We start from the raw sequence: 15,009 nt of genomic DNA on the forward strand, positions 1-15,009 counted from the left end.
GGGCACAGTCATGGTGTTGAAGGTGGAGAGAGAACTGTACATGCACTCCCCACACCTACAATTCCTGCCGACCCGGGACTCAAACTCACAACCTTTCGATTGCCAGTCCAACTCTCTAACCATTAGGCCACGACTTCCCATAAAGCCACACAGGATACCACAAAATCCACCAGTGAGAAGTGGGTCACAGTTTTCCAAATTCTAGGGAAAGCCAACTTGATCAACATGTTCAGGATTGTTTCATTCGTCCTCAGTGTGCCAGGCTCAAATGCCTTTGTAGAGAGGATTTTCTCTCTGATGAACATTAAATGGTCAGACTCAAGAAACAGATGCAGCACAGAGCTCATCAAAAATGAACTTCAAATAACTGTGAACTGTGACCTGTCATGCAAGGACTTTTCTCTGGCTGCACAAAAGGACAAAAGACTGCTAGAATCGGTCAAGGATAGCCGAAAATATCCATGGAAAAAATAGACTTGGTTAGCAGAGGCATGCCCCTCTTTTCTTCTTTTGCACTTAAATGTTTTATTGGGTCAAGTTTTGTTTTCCAACTTATATATAGTTTGAGTGAATAAGAATGTGAAGAATTCATTCCCCACAACTGTTTGAGTGCACAGAGGTTGCATGTTCTGAGTTTGCTATTTGATTCCAAGCAAAACTACAGGATACATAAACTATGTTATTTTTAGTTTGTCACGTCCAAGATTAACATGAATTTTTCTAACCTACAGTGCAGGAGTCACAAGTGTTTTGTCTCAGTCCTTTAATTGAACCATTACCTATTACCTTTACTATTTGTCTGTGTTAATGCTGCTGTAAATGAACAAACTATTATTAAACCTACTGTACGTTGCCAAAGCATGAGAGTTATGTATTACTATTTTATTAAAGGGATAGTTCACCCAAAAATGAAAATTATATTATCATTTACTCACCCTCAAGTTGTTCCAAACCTGTATGAGTTTCTTTGTTCTGCTGAACACAAGGGAAGATATTTAGAAGAATGTTTGTAATCAAACAGATCTTGGTCCCCATTGACTTCCATAGTAGGAAAAAATATATACTATATACTATATATAATATATACTGTGTGACTTCTACGTGCTTTAATGGGTCTGCGCTGAACTGAAGCGGAGGAAGTCACCAAGGAAACGGGGGAGCAGCTCAACTGTCAAGCAGCTGAATGCTGTCTCTCACTGTTGTTTTCCCTAATTTCAGGTAAGTTTCTTCCCTTAAATTACACAAATAATAAATAAAAGTGTTCCTGACACTTTATGTAAATGGCACCTTCCGTTCTGTTCCGTTCACACACACACATATATACACACACACACATACACACACACACACATAAACATAGATAGATAGATAGAAAGATAGATAGATGAATAGATAGAGCTATATTTTATAGGTCTAAGTAATATATGCTTTAACCTGAAAGTATGCACTGTAAAGTTAATCGGATAACATTACCTCATTTACATAGAGCATGAAAATGGTCTAAAACTGAAAAGAAAAATAAGAATAAATTCAAATGCATTTCATTTACTTCCTATGAATTGCAATGACTTAATATTGCTTCTTTTTCAGTGAGTTGAAAGTTCACATTAAACATAGATTTCTTCTCATCTTTTTGCATTTTCAGATGTTGTGCATATTTATTAATCACATTTTTTTACTTAAATTTTTGGTTGTCGTCTTTCTTTTTTCAGAGTTTAGCTCCAAACCTAATTAATAGCAGACCTGAGCAGCTGATCAAGGAATCAGTCTAGAAGTCATCCTGCCTCTTTGATTGGTCGTGTTCAGAACTTGTTGCAGGTGATCTCAACATTGTCTCTCAAGGTCCACTTACATGCAGAGTTTTGAGTTATGCACAATCCTTTTAACATTTCAGCAGCTGACTTTTTAGTACTCGCATAGTAGTTTCAATTGTACCAAATTTGCAATACATATATAGCTGGGCTCCAGACTAAATTGTGATAGTTCTACAGAATACAGATGGTGATGCCAGAAGCAGATTTGGTAGCACTGGGGTGGTATGTGGGGGTATCAAAACTAAAGATAATTGAATCATTAAATTCTTATAGTTTTGCATTAATAAGTGAAGTTACTAGTAATATTATACATTTATTTCTTGGTAATGCACATTTGATAGTAAATCACTGAACTTGAGTTGGGAAGCACAACATTTACTTTTATTAACAACAAATAAAGTTTTATATAGAACATTTACATATTTTACTATTAAATGTAACATTTTTCATCTGTAGTATTACATGGAACTGACCAACAACTTAAGTGATTATAAGCTTCAGTCACAGAGAAGTTTGTGATTTTATATACAAAACAGAACACTTGTACAAAATTTTATTTCTTGATTTAATATTTTATAATAGTTATTTTATCATTTCAAAATATAAAGTAAAAAGTAAAAAATGTATAACTTGTAAGCCTATAAATGTTACTCTGTTGCGATCTACAGGTTATAGTGGTAATTTGATGCCCCTTTTTTATTTTACAAAAGTGTTTAGCACAAAGTATATTTTGCTCATCCCTTTAAAAATAATGTTTAAATTGTATCCTCTTTATAGTTTTTAAAGTGCTGTGAATGGTTGTGTGAGATACTTAAAATTGCTTGAATTTCGCTCTCAAAAGGTTGTATAAACCCCGAAATGCATAATGTAATGAAATTCAACAATTTCTACCACACCAGCATGGTTATAGTTAGCGTTACTACTTCTGGCTATATATCTCTGCTGTTTGGCCTGTTTATAACAGATTTCTGTGCAATATTTGAATGCTTCTCACTAGGGCTCATGGCAACCTTAACCAGCACTGGACAGTATCAGTTTCACGAAATCAACACTGCTTCCCGAGTAAACCTGCTGTGAGCTTGGAGAAGTTTGTTTTCGCTGAGCTGATCCGAGCTGTTAAACGGTCCATCCTGCGCAGCTCAAATGATTTTCACTAGGTTTTATTTTGCTTGATGTTTGAAGTTTCTCATATGCAACAGAAATAGCAGCGCTTATGAAGTGGGGCAACATAGTGGTCGCACCAGTGTCACAAAATTTAGTCAACAAAGTCGCAAAATGTGACCATTAGTTTGCACTCTGGGGCCCTGAATAGGAAGTGACAAAATACTGAAAATTCTAGAAAATTGTTCTCATCCTATAAGTCAGCTCCCACTCTTTTTTGCCCTGAGGTGGAAATGCCCTAACAGTAGAAACAACTCAAGTGTATACTTTACATTTTGGACAACCATTGTTTTTGTATTATATATATTTTTTTACATTTACATTTAAGTTATTGTTTTCTTTTTCACTTTGGATGCTTCAGAAAAACAGCGAGGCTAAAGCATTCAAAGTGTAAACATCTGCTGTGGCTCATTAATCCAGAATTGGGATGGTGGAAGAAGCTGAAGAACCAGAAGCATTGGAGCATAAATGTAGAACTTTTTAATGAAATCTGAGAAATTTTTTATTTATCACGAGAGCAACATGAAGAATCAGTGTTGCGTTGGTGTGAGCTCGCCAGATCTCACGGTGCATTTGTGAAAATGTGTTGGGGATACATCAAGATGGAAACATGAGCACCTGAATGAAAGAGTTAATATAAAAGAAGGTGTTTAACTAGAATAATAAAATGCCAGAATAATAATACCTAGATACTTGGATACAACCAATTTGCATTCCAACCTAAATTCGAGGTCAGATTAAATAATACAATGGAGTCAGATTAGATAATAAAATGGAGTCAGATTTGAGTTGAACCTAAATTGAATAACTCTACCTGCTGAAAGATAGAACAGGCAGGAAACCTTCAACCAGCACCAGATAACTTCCTTGGGCCGAGTGGCTGGACCTTACAGCAACCAAGATATTTCACAATTGGAATATCAGGTATTTCATTATATAGTGAGCATGTTTTGGGAACATTTTGAATAAAACCGGAACAATGAAATAAAAGCGATCCATGTGTCATACAGATATATTTTGGCTGTGGATGTGTGCTCAGGGCATGTGCAGAGCAGCTTGCAGGGGTCTTCAGACATTTTCAACCTGTCCCTCAACCAAGCAACTGTGCCAACATGTTTTAAGTCCACATCCATTGTGCGAGTACTTTAACACTCCTCCCCAATGTGCTTAAATGACTACCACCGCGTAGCACTCACACCCATCATCATGAAGTGCTTCGAGCGACTGGTCCTGGCACACCTCAATGACTGCCTCCCACCCACACTGGACCCACACCAATTTGCCTAAAGCAGAAATAGGAGCACAGAGGATGCAGTATGCACAGTGCTGCACTCTGCACTCACACACTTGGACAATAACAACACATATGCATGGATATTGTTTGTTGACTCATTCCCTCCAAGCTGACCACAAAACTTGGAGACCTGGACATTAACACCTCCCTCTGCAACTGGATTATGGACTTTCAGACCAACAAGCTTCAGCATGTTCGGTCAGGCCACACGCACTCCACCACCATCACACTCAACACCGGCGTACCACAGGGCTGTGTGCTGAGCCCATTCCTTTACTCCCTTTACACCCACGACTGTAAGCCTGTGTTTGGATCCAACTCCAAGTTTGCAGATGACACCACAGTGACTGGCCCCATCAGTGACAATGATGAGACACCTGGCCACATGTTGCGCTGACAATAATCTGCTCCTTAACACCACCAAGACAAAGGAGCTCAAAAACTGGGACATCACTTCCTGCTATTGAGGACATCCAGAGGAAACACAGTCTACGTCGAGCTCACAGCATTCTCAAGGACTCCTCTCACCCTGATCATAGACAGTTTAACCTCCTGCCCTCTGGGAGGTGCTTCAAGAGCCTCAGGACAAGGACCAAAAGACTCAGGAACAGCTTTTTCCCTACAGCTGTCTGCTCGCTGAACTCTGAACCCCCCCCCCCCCCCCCCCCCCCACACACACACACACCATACACACAGACTCCTCCCCCTCCTCATCACTACATCTGACTGATTTATTTACAAGCTAAAAAAACGTAAACTTGTTATTGCTTGCACTGCTGTCTGTTCATCAAGAAACACTGAGTAATCCATTTGCACACTGTAATATTTCTTACTTCACTTTACTGTCCATTTCAATAGTGTAAATTATGTTCATTTGTTTGTAGTTCTGCCTATATATAGATACATACACTTTTACATAATCCATCTGTATAGTGTTCATAGTACACCTATCTGTATATCATGCTGATAGTATTTAAAATCTGTAAATTACGTCCATAATACTTATCTCTGTATATATCTATATCTGTATAGTTATTGTACATATTGTAGACCTTGTAAATTCTATACTTACTGTAATTTGCACTTCTGGTTAGATGCTAACTGCATTTCATTGCCTTGTACCTTACATGTGCAGTGACAAAGTTGAATCTAATCTAATCATTTCTGAATAATTTTTTTGTTGTTGTTATTTGCGTACACAAGGCATCTGTTAAAAAAAATCTTTATTTGTTTTCTGCACAAAAGGGTCTTATGGGTTTGGAGCAACATGAGGGCGAGTAATTAATGACAGAATTTACATTTTTGGTTGTTCTAATGTGGTTATAATTGGTCACTGTTTTCATTTTCAATATTTTAAAGATTTATTGTCTTGAAAAATTATGTTTATACAGAAAATATTAATTTGATAAGTTACAATAAAGATTTTTAAATTGATTTAAAAAAAATCTAAAATACTGCTCTTTTGCAAGTTCTATTAAAAAAACTACTGATGAATTTAATCTTTCCACAATATATTGGGCAGCACAACATTGGTAATAATCAGAAATGTTTCTTGAGAAGCAAAACAGTATATTATGATTTCTGAAGATCATGTGAAATTAATGAGTAATAATGCTGAAAATTCAGTTTACAGAGATAAATTACATTTTACAATGCAATCACATAGAATTATGCCTGTAGTTAAATTCACAATATTACTGTTTTTACGATGTGTTTAATCAATTTTTTTTTTTTACATGAAAGATGTATTCACTGATTTGAAACCTAATGTTTTGCCATTTTGTCTGTTGTTTTCTTAATTTCTCTCATCATGTCCTCTAACAGACTGATGTGAGGCTGTAAATCAGTGATCTTTTGAACGATATCCGTAGTAACCCTAGACAAAATGTCTGTGATTTCTTTAGTAAAATGCACACTTTTGGAAATCTGTACAGCCAATCCACCAGAATCATACATCTTTATGAAGTGCACTAACTCAGAGCTAGAATATTTACTTAAGTAACTGACGTTGTTTTCAGGGTTATTAAGGTCTCTGGATATTTCCTCAATACACTGATTAATACATTTGATCTTTTCAGCCATAGGGATGATTTTATCTTGAAATGCTCTCAATTCAGCTTCAGCGTCTTTTTTGAACTGTGCCTCCTGGTCCGCTATCTTCTTATTCCATACTCCACTCCCAATCGCACCACCTGTTGCCACCGCTGCTCCTGCTCCACCGATAAGAGCAGAAATCCCCAGTGTAAATGGAGCCAAAACTAGTCCCACAGCCAGTGCAGTACCTCCAGCTGCTCCAGCTATTTTTCCATCTTTAGAACCTTTTTCAGCAGTTCTCTTATTCTCATTAAATGTTCTGAGGATACATTGCAGATTCTTTATGCACTGCTGGAGCTGAGGGTAATCACTGTCGAAGAGTTTAATCAGTTCCTTTTCAAGATGATTAAAAGCAGATCTATAAAAGAAAAAAAGAAAGTTTAGGATCTAATAAAGAGTTTTTCCTCAGTAAACTAATTTGCTGCTTATTACATTTTTTCAATTGCTAACATGCATTGTTCAATACTGAAGCCAAAATTTCCAAACTGTTCACACATTCAGTGATAAAGACGACTATGCTAAACAAATGGTGAATAATTTTCCATCGCTTTCAGACAAAATGCATTCAATGACCACATTTCTCAAAATCAACAAATGCTTTTGTCATCCATACTCCACAACCTGAAAAACACTATATTTTCAGCACTTTTTTCTAATTCTAACACACTGGGGTGTGAAGTAACGAATTACAAATACTCACATTACTGTAATTAAAGGGGTCATTGGATGCCCATTTTCCAAGTTAATAGATACATTAGGAAAATTAATCACTTATCCCCGTCGCTCCAAACCCGTAAAAGCTAATTTCATCTTCAGAACACAATTTAATATATTTTGGATGAAAAGTTCATAAGGTTAAAAAATAAATAACAGTGTCAAGGTCCATAAATGTGAAAGTGATGTGACATTCAGCCAAGTGTGGTGACCCATACTCAGAATTTGTGCTCTGCATTTAACCTGTGAACAACTGCGCATAAATCATAACTGGGACTAATGAAATTCAATAACGGCAATCGCATTTAACAGTAAAGGCACAGATTTTAATATGTTGTTTTTATTTATGATGAATTAGTGGGTGTAAGATGCGAATTAGCATATGTATTTGTCCAAAAGCCTAGCAGAGTGATCACAAGATGCTAGGCTAAAGTTTTGTATCATTTACAGAAAGGATGCACATTCTCATCTTTTTTTTTTTGTCTGGTCATTAATCATGTTGCACTCTGTGCCTGTTTTTCTTCAAAGCACCAAATTAGAATGCATAATTTTATTATGGTTGCTTGTTTTACATGAGAAAATAAATAATTTTGCCTACCTGATGTAATATATTTAATGAGGGCTCTGCTGAAAAAAAAAAAAAAAAAACGGCATATGCTGGTTAGGTATTTTTTGTTGCAGAGATGCTGGTTCATGCCGATCCTTTTGCTGGTTTATGCTGGTCCTTTGCTGGTTTATGCTGGTCAAGTGTTGGCAAAGAACCAGCATTAACCTGCATACCAGCGTCAAAACGTACCTGACCAGCATATGCTGTTTTTTTTTCAGCTCACGGTCTTTATTATGTCAAACTGTACTGGTCTGGTACAGAATTAAATTAGTGCTGCTGTTGGATGGGTCGAGTGTTCTGTTAAGTACTGCTGGTGCGTGTTTACCAAACAGGACCCATGCAGACTGCTTTAAACTGCTTTGTGTTTCTCCATCAGATAACCCCATGTGCGCGATCTCAATTATTTGTCTGCCCAGGGATGAGAAGGTAATGATTACAAAAATGATTATTTTTGATCATTTATTTCAGTTTCAACAACTGTTGTTAGTTTTGTTTAATTTTTTAAATTATTTTGTCATTATCATTTTATTTCAGTTTAGGAAATAGTTTTCTCATCAATCATTTTCGTCTTAGTTTACAAAAATTCTAACATACTATTGTCAAAACTGATAAAATCACATTCAAATCAGAACGATGGCAAACCGTATCTTTTTCTGAGAATTTTGTACTAAGATGTAAAATTTTTATACTGTACAAACTGTATATTCTATGGCCCTACACCAACCCTACACCTAACCCTAACAGGAAACTTTGTGCAAATTTTACTTTCTCCAAACAACTCATTCTGTATGATTTATAAGCGTTTTGAAAAATGGGGACATGTCCTCATAAGTCACCCTCTCCTTGCAATACCTGAGCATACCCATGTCATTATACACATCAGAGTTGTGTCCTGATGTGTCACAAAAACAAGAGCAGACACACACACACACAAAACACACACAGTTTTGAAAATGTGGCTTCAGTATTAAGCAATGCTTATTAGGAATAATAATAATAAAAACCAATAGTAAGGTAGTTGTTAAAGCTTCAGTCCGTAACTTTTGGCGCTATAGCAGTTTATAAACAGAACTGTGGGCATCTTTGTGTATCTGGAGCTATTTCTCTTTTTATGTCTATGACGAATCACGCAAGTACTGAGCTACTCCACTCCCTACCCGAACTTAAAATAGTCAGAACATAAACCGGTTTTGTAGGTGTACCACAGTGATTCAGGACAAGCCAAAAACACGGTTTGGAAAATTAATTCATGAAGTACTCTTATTATATCAATTTTGACCACCAAACAGTTACAGGACTGAAGCTTTAAGTTTAGGTATGGGGCAGGATTAAGGGATCTAGAATATGGCCATGCAGAGTAAAGGCCATTGCACGCGGAGTCTGAATTTTACATCCAAAATGTTCTCACATTGTCAATCATGTTTACACACTTGCCTCCGAAACTTTCATCTGCCATTTAAAAAAAAATTTGGACTAGGTTAAATTTTTGCGTCCATAGAAAGAATTTTTATTTTTAAAAAAAACGTAAAAATTATGACGAATATGAAAAAAAAAACTGAAAATGCATACAAAAAATTCATACTCCGTGCAAGGACCTTGAGACATTAATATGTGCTTTATAAATACTAATAAACAACCAATATGCTAGTAATATGCATGCTAGTTAGTACTGAGAATTGGACCTTAAATTAAAGTGATACATATTAACAGAATTTACTGTTATACAGTTTACTATTACTATTATATAGTACAATTTGAAATACATACACACATATACATACATATATATAAAAATAAAAAAACACACACACACATTTGATTTCCTGCTGATTTTGTACGTTTGCCCACTGACAAAAAAAAATGAGCAGTCTATAATTTTTATGGTAGGTTTATTTCAACCGTGAGAAATCCAGAAAAAGGCATTTAATTAATTAAAAAAAAAACTAAAATTAAATGCATTTGTCTGGATCTTTGTGTTGTTGTTGTTATTCTGTCGCTTACTGTTAAAATAAACCTAGCATTATTAAACTTACAGACCTTATTTTTTGTTTAAATTTATAATTCAAATAATGTCTGAGAACAAACTCTTACGCCATTCTGGGTGGTTCCTCGATGCGGTTTTGCTGGTGAGGGTTAATAAATGATGCCACTGTTGCTGTAATTAAGAAAACAATAGCATGCTAGAAACACTGAAACACTAAAAGTTTTCCTTTTTCAAATAACAGTCACATGTAAGCAATGTAATTAAGAAAACTCACATATTGTCTTGCTGTACAGGACCACAATTGCACTGTAGAATTCACGTGGATAGCAATTTAAAATTTTCCCTCACAGTCCTTTCTGTTCTAAGGAGAGTTTAAGGTCTTTCCAGCAGGATTTATTGAACAAAAGTTAAACTGTTCTGGACAAACATCTTTATATCAATCATGAAATGTTGCACACAGACAATATATCAAGTTCAAAGTCCAATCACATTAAACAATAGGACAAAAAAAAACATTTGTCCACCCTCCCCCTGCAATGGCATTTTCATATGGGAGAAAAAAATAAAATTAAAATAATAATAATATATATAAGATACAGTGAATGTAAATGTTCTAAGGAGAGTTTAAGGTCTTCCCAGCAGGATTTTGTAACAAAAGTGAAACTATTCTGGAAAAACATCTTTATCTCAATCATAAAATGTTGCACACAGTTATATAGTTATACTGCTATATTAGTAAAAGCCACTGTGCTCAGCCTGTATCACATCATACCACAGAAAAATAGAATTACACTCTCTTTATACTTGCTATTCCTATACTTGCTTAAAACCGATCTCTTCCATCTTTATTTTACCCTCTAACTTTAACACTCACTATTCTAATTCTATTTAAAAATAAAAAATAAAAATTTAATACCAAAAAAAGAAGAAAGGCAGTTAGATTTTTATTTTCTTTTAATTTATTATGCAATATATATATATATATATATAAATATATATATATATATTTTTTTTTTTTTTTTATTTTTTTTTATTTTTTTTTTTGTGTGTGTGTGCGTAAAGACCTCTAACACTAGCTTGCTCTAATCTTTTTTTTATATATGTTATTTAAAAGCTCATGCTACATGTACTGCATTTAACCTAACTGAGACTTGTTATAGCACTTATATCATTGCTCTTTTTGTGTTTTTTTATTGCTTCCACTGTCCTCATTTGTAAGTCACTTTGGATAAAAGCATCTGCTAAATGAATAAAATGTAATATATATATATATATATATATATATATATATATATATATATATATATATATATAAAGCTAAATGTTTCATTTCATTTCATTAACAAAAATTAATAAAAAAAAAAAAATCTTCAGGTTCCATATGCAGAGTGAAATGGGAGCGGTCCAGCATTGAGCAATAATTATTATTAACTCTGTTTTTATTCTAGATTTCTTTTTTTTTTTTTTTTTACTAACACACTGAATATGCCTTATGGGTGTCCAAAAATTGAGTATTTTCTGTTTCTGCTGTTTGATGGCGCTGGTGTCTCGTGCACATATTCACTGGAAACAGCAGTCTTTCACCAGACATTCAGCGTTAGCAGTGGTCCACTTACTCCACATATTGTTAATTAGGAATTTTTTACATCGATACTGAAACACGCGTGAACTACGAAGCCTATTTTACCTCATGAATAATACCTAAGCTTCAAATGGGCAACATCAAGAATATGGAAATAGTTTTCTCCCAAGTGAGAGAATGAGAAAGCCCAACCTTACCTTATGCTTAGCTTTAAATTATTATTATTTTTTGTTTGTTTATAGCTAAGCCTATATTATTATAAACTGCTATTATATATTTCCATTAGAATTATATATTTTTAATTCTTGTTCTGATATATTTGTTAAATTTAAAGGATTTGTTGTAAAGTGAAGGGAACTAAATATATTCTGTTGGTACATTATAACATTACTAGGCCAGCCGTTATTATTTCTAAATGTAATAAAATGCAACTTATACAGGAATTATATTATATAAAAAAAATGTAAATAAAAAAACATGCAGCAAACGAAAATAGGCTATTATTCCGTAAATTTTTTTAACTCTGGGTTAACAGTAATTATAATTGTTATATACTTCAGAGTATAGATTAGGCATGGGCCAAATTTAAGCTATCAAGGTTTTTTTTTTTTTTTTTTATTGCATCTGAATGTATTCAATTGCTGGCCCATTTTATACAGGAATTGTTCATGTAAAAAAAATTAATTATATTGTTAGTTCTAATTATATTTTTAACACAAGTTCATTTAGGTTATTTTACATGCACTGTGACATTTTATCCTTATCCTTTTTAACTTACAAAGAGGCACCCCTGAACTATGACCCCCCCATAGGGGGGTCATAGTTCACAGCAACATCTTCACAGCAGTTCAGTCAATGTACTGTTTGAGTAAATGAATTACTCCGGGATATTGGTTTGTTGTAACTCAGAGGGAGTGTCAGCCACATTAAAAAAGTGAACAGCTTAAGTCATTTGTGGATTAATGCGTATTAGAGATGCAAACTGTTTAAAACGATTCAGTTTGATTTGGTGAACTGAATGATTAGTTCGCGAACCGGAAATCCAGACTGCTTTGATTTGAACTCTCTCTCACACAGATACGGAAGAGAAGACAATGCTGAATAAAGTCGTTGTTTTTGCTATTTTTGGACCAAAATGTATTTTCGATGCTTCACTGTGATGTCACATGGACTACTTTGATGATGTTTTTATTACCTTTCTGGACATGGACAGTATACCGTACACACAGTTTCAATGGAGGGACTGAGAGCTCTCGGACTAAATCTAAAATATCTCAAACTGTGTTCTGAAGATGAATGGAGGTCTCACGGGTTTGGGACAGCATAAGGGTGGAGTTATTAATGACATAATTTTAATTTTTGGGCGAACTAACCCTTTAAGCCTCTTATTAACCTAGCTGGCACATGACCGACCTTCAACGTTGAAATATGGTCGAAATAAGGTCAGTTGTGTATTCAACATTGAAACAATGTTGCTTCAACGTTTAAAGCTGAACGTTGAAAAACTTCTGGCACGACCAACTTTCAACGTTGAAATATGGTTGAAATAATGACGGTTGTTGTTTCAACGTTGAAAAAACGTTAATTCAACGTTTAAAGCTGAACTTTGAAAAACTTCCGGCACATGAGCAACCTTCAATGTTGAAATAAGGTCAGCTGTTTTTAACTTTAAAACAACATTGAAAATGTTTAATGCTAAATGGTTGAAAAGGTTAATTAACTTCTAAATTATTTATATTCAATTAAGATTATTATTATTATTTTAATAGCATTTTACAATATTTTAATCATGATACTTATCCCAAAATCAGGTATATGTTATCATCATTAGCAACAATAAAACTAAATACATTTTGCTGCTTTATCATGCTGAAACAATTCCTATTGTTAGTTTTATTTTATTACTTTGATCATGATTGGTTAATCTGACTGTCATTCAGGTAACTGGACCATGAATAGTTTCGTGCCTTCTGAATTTTTAAAATATGATGTTAAAAATATGACGTCTTTCTGAGAATCAGCCGGCTGACTGTGAGCTGCTGCTCGTTGTAACTGTATTTGCCTGTTATTTATTTATTTTTTGAGTTAATTTGAGTCGTGACATGTCAATGGAGAACAAAAACTGTGAACACAAGAAGGGTCAGATGTGTTCTGCGAGGTCCTGCAAACATACTGGCAAAATGAGGTAAGAAAATCAAATTATTGAAATATCGAATTTTTAAAATAGAAAAGTATAACGTTACCAGAGTTTACAAATGGGTAACTTAAAAGACCTGTAACCTGCAGAAGATAAATAAATAACGTTACCCATGTGTGTATTTTTGTATTGCTTTATCACAGATGCTCAAGTTAGATGCTCACCTGTTGTTGTGTTGCTGGTTAATTATGTTACTGTCTGTCTTTTAGATATTTTCCACATTTTCCTGATATGAATCCCATGCATTAGGTGTGTTATATATATGTTTTTATTCTTATAATAATATCAAAGTGTTTTCTGAAAAATATAATTGCAAATTTGGTTACCATTTAAATTAATTAATGAAAATGAATAAAAAAATGAATTATTATTGTTTAAAGCCGTGGTTCTCAGTGTCAGGCCCGTTCTAGTGGTTACACAGGGCGATCACTAAATTAAATATTAATGTTAATAAATTTTCATTTAATCTTTAAGTAAGGTTTTCTTTTTTTACATTTAAGTACAGTACAGTTATGTTACTTTTGTGAAAACACATTTTAATTTAAACTTTAATCTTTCATTTACCTGTATGTAAGCACAGTACAGTAAACTACTACACTACTAAATTGCTGAAATGTAATATTGGTCATTATGATGGAATTTAGAGAGACAAATATTTTCTGAAGTGGGACTTGGTATAAAAAGTTTGAGAACCACTGGTTTAAAGAAATGCTATAAATGAAATCCTGTTTTTTAAGAACTTGTCAGTAAACAATTTCTTCTTTCCCCTTGGTGAGAAATTGTTAATCTGCTACTCTGCACCGTCAGAGATACATTGACCTTTTTTGATAGGTTTTGATTTTACTTAGTTTGATAAAAAAAAAATGACTTAATTTGATTTTACTTGTTTTACTACACTGTGTTGCTAGTGTTCTGATTAAAACAGTGTAACTGGGGGCTCTGAAAACACTGCTTGTGAATAATTTGTTAATATTGTAAACTTTCATCTGAATACATTAAATAAGTGTTTAATGAATAGTGTTGTGCACTTTGTTTCCAGCCCCCTTGTTATTGAACTGAAAAGTGAAAATATTGTGTTTTATTTTGTATTCAGTTTTCAGTTAAATGTATTTTACTATACCAAAGTTGATATTTTATAAGGTTTTATTTTTGCTGTTTTTGTTTCAGAGAGTGGGAGAGAGTGGAGGGGACGGCGTCAGAAAGGACCTAGCGCTGGGACTCTTTCAAGGATCACCCGAAGCACAACCACACTCTATGCACGAGGCTGTTGGGTCTAACATTTTGGAGTGCCCTGCGGTAGAAATCTCATTCTGCATTCCACATGGTTTAAAAAGGCACAGTCCGGGGGGGTTCCCGTAAGAAATCCATCACCCCCCCCCCACGTTGGTCTCTTGGAATTGTCCTTATCTTCCCAGTTCCTGGTTCAAGGTTCCCTTCTCAAACTGTGCAACAAATATTCACTGCACCACATCTCTTGTAATGAGACACATGACCATAATAAAAGATCAGCTGGTTTCAGTCATAAAGGTACAAGGGTTTCTCTTGCAAGTGCTGCAAAAAAT

At 34.4% G+C, this 15,009-nt stretch overlaps 2 long non-coding RNA genes across 2 annotated transcripts; one reads left to right on the forward strand and one right to left on the reverse strand.

The window, feature by feature from the left end:
* The first annotated feature begins 442 nt into the window (after positions 1-442).
* Positions 443-4,484, forward strand: LOC113040667 (uncharacterized). The gene is made up of 4 exons (XR_003275274.1): positions 443-752; positions 1,164-1,218; positions 1,713-1,818; positions 3,337-4,484. It is a non-coding gene; the product is annotated as an uncharacterized LOC113040667 (long non-coding RNA).
* Positions 4,485-5,515: 1,031 nt separating this feature from the next.
* On the reverse strand, positions 5,516-10,175 carry LOC113040668 (uncharacterized). The gene is made up of 3 exons (XR_003275275.1): positions 9,943-10,175; positions 9,776-9,839; positions 5,516-6,721 (listed from the first exon to the last, which is right to left on the reverse strand). It is a non-coding gene; the product is annotated as an uncharacterized LOC113040668 (long non-coding RNA).
* Positions 10,176-15,009: the final 4,834 nt, after the last annotated feature.

Source organism: Carassius auratus, chromosome 22 (assembly GCF_003368295.1).
Source record: "Carassius auratus strain Wakin chromosome 22, ASM336829v1, whole genome shotgun sequence".
In the NCBI taxonomy this organism is placed as follows: Eukaryota; Metazoa; Chordata; class Actinopteri; order Cypriniformes; family Cyprinidae; genus Carassius; species Carassius auratus.